The sequence below is a fragment of the Dasypus novemcinctus genome, chromosome 1 (genome assembly GCF_030445035.2).
Source record: "Dasypus novemcinctus isolate mDasNov1 chromosome 1, mDasNov1.1.hap2, whole genome shotgun sequence".
Classification (NCBI taxonomy): Eukaryota; Metazoa; Chordata; class Mammalia; order Cingulata; family Dasypodidae; genus Dasypus; species Dasypus novemcinctus.
In genome coordinates, this window is record NC_080673.1 from 164,489,855 (window position 1) to 164,492,587 (window position 2,733).

The 2,733-nt window shown below is 39.4% G+C and overlaps 1 pseudogene; it reads left to right on the forward strand.

The window, feature by feature from the left end:
• Window positions 1–784: 784 nt before the first annotated feature.
• Window positions 785–1,986, forward strand: LOC101443710 (eukaryotic initiation factor 4A-II-like; annotated as a pseudogene).
• Window positions 1,987–2,733: the final 747 nt, after the last annotated feature.

Here is a 2,733-nt window from a genome sequence, read left to right on the forward strand (position 1 = left end):
CACCTCCAGTCATATGTTTTAGCAGTGGCTTTCCAGTCTTCTCACTGAGCATCCCTGTGAGTCAATCAGACATGTTACCCACAGTTTGAAACATTTTTTTCCCTAGAAAACCAAATGTTTCTATTACTTGTGTCAGTCACTCTAACCCTATTTCCAAGGCTTGTGGAAAACTAGATACAATTGTCCACTCCAGATACCCCTTGTATTAACTTTCCACCCCAGAAATGCCTTGGAATTGATCAAGAGCCGATCAGCACTTCTGATCCACAATATTATTACAATTGATATCATTTTAGTGAAAAGGAAAAAGTGACATCTTAGTCTGTGCAACTGGAAGTCAGTCGTATGTGGGATTCTGTTAGTTTTTTTTTATAGTACTAAGTCTTGGAGGATATGTTCATTATTAACTTCTCACCCCTAGACCTTTGGGTTCCCATAGGTACCAGACTTTTTTCTCTGTGGTATGGAATAATAGTTTTAGTTCTCTTTTATTTCTTGTAATAGTTCCCCTACCCTTTGAAGGAATATTTATTCCATTTTATGGGACCCTACTGGGACTTTCATTTATGGTGCTCTTCTTCTCTGGCCATAAGGATGAATGCACGATCCAGTGCTCCTTCCTCCTGACAACTGGCATTGGTCCAAGGGTTGGGTATGTGACCCATTGGGCCACTCATGGACTTCCCTGGGATTAATAAATAGATGTTGGATGAAAGAAGGGATCTCTCTTTTGCTGGCATTGCTTAGCTAAAATAATATAAGCACCTTTTTTAGTTGGGCACTGAGTGGTTTTTCAGATCATGTCTGGTGGCTCTGCGGATTACAACAGCAGAGAACATGGCGGCCCAGAGGGAATGGGCCCCGATGGTGTCATCGAGAGCAATTGGAATGAGATTGTTGATAACTTTGATGATATGAATTTAAAAGAATCTCTTCTTCGGGGTATCTATGCTTATGGTTTTGAGAAGCCGTCAGCTATTCAGCAGAGAGCTATTATTCCCTGTATTAAAGGGTATGATGTGATTGCTCAAGCTCAGTCAGGTACTAGCAAGACAGCCACATTTGCTATTTCCATCCTGCAACAGTAGGAGATTGAGTTCAAAGAGACCCAAGCACTGGTATCGGCCCCCACCAGAGAACTGGCTCAACAGATACAAAAGGTAATTCTGGCTCTTGGAGACTATATGGGAGCAACTTGTCATGCCTGCATTCGTGGAACCAATGTTCGAAATGAAATGAAAAAATTGCAGGCAGAAGCACCACATATTGTTGTTGGTACACCGGGCAGAGTGTTTGAAATGTTGAACAGAAGATACCTTTCTCCAAAATGGATCAAAATGTTTGTTTTGGATGAAGCAGATGAAATATTGAGCCAAGGTTTTAAGGATCAAATCTATGAGATTTTCCAAAAATTAAATACAAGTATTCAGGTTGTATTGCTATCTGCCACAATGCCAACAGATGTGTTGGAAGTGACCAAAAATTCATGAGAGATCCAGTTTGAATTCTGGTGAAGAAGGAAGAATTGACCCTTGAAGGAATCAAACAGTTCTATATTAATGTTGAAAGAGAGAAATGGAAGTTGGATACACTTTGTGACTTGTATGAGACACTGACCATTACACAGGCTGTTATTTTTCTCAATACAAGGTGCAAGGTGGACTGGCTTACTGAGAAAATGCATGCTAGGGACTTCACAGTTTCTGCACTACATGGTAATATGGACCGGAAGGAAAGAGATGTTATCATGAGGGAATTCCGATCAGGGTCAAGCCGCATTCTGATCACTACTGATTTGTTGGCTTGTGGGATTGATGTGCAACAAGTGTCTCTGGTTTATATGACCTACCTACCAATCGTGAAAACTACATTCACAGGAATCGATTGCTGCAGTTGATGATGAGATGGCGTTCAGAAACGGCGTTGACCTAATTTAGGATGTGGAGTCATAAACAAAACAACACACTGTTTGAATAAAGAGCAAAATTGGCAAAGGGGGTCGATTTTGGGAGGAAAGTTGTGGCTATTACCTTTGTTACTGAAGAAGACGAGGATTCTTCGGGACACTGAGACTTTCTACAATACTACAAGTGGAGGAAATGCCAACGAATGTGCCTCACCTTAGTTAATTCCTGGGATGAGATAGTTTTGAATGCAGTGCTCGCTGTTGCTGAACAGGCGACCACAATGTGCATTGTGCTTCTTTCTTTGGGAATATTTGATTCTTGTCTCAATGTTCATTACGGATCAGAAATACAGATTTTGATAGCAAAGCGACTTTAGTCGTGAGCGCTTGTGAGGAAAGTCATTGGCTTTATCCTCTTTAGAGTTAGACTGTTGGGGTTGGGTATAAAAGATAGGGTCTGTAAAATCTTTCTTTCTTAGAAATTTATTTCCTAGTTCTGTAGAAATGGTTGTATTAAATGTTCTCTATCATTTAATAATATACTTGTGGACTAAAAGATATAAATGCTGTATAAAATCAGCCAATTATGTTAAACTAGCATATTTGCCTTTATTGTGTTTGTCATTAGCCTGAATTTAGAAAAGCCTTCAATATTTTTTTAGATAGGATTTGAATGCATTTTGTTTGGTATCATATTTATTCAATAAAGTATTTAAGTGTGAACTGGACCCTGTTGCTAAGCCCCAGCAAGCGATCATATCCTAGGTAGGGTTAAACCCAGTAAAATTGCCATATTGCACATTTATTAATGAAGTTTGAATGTTAAA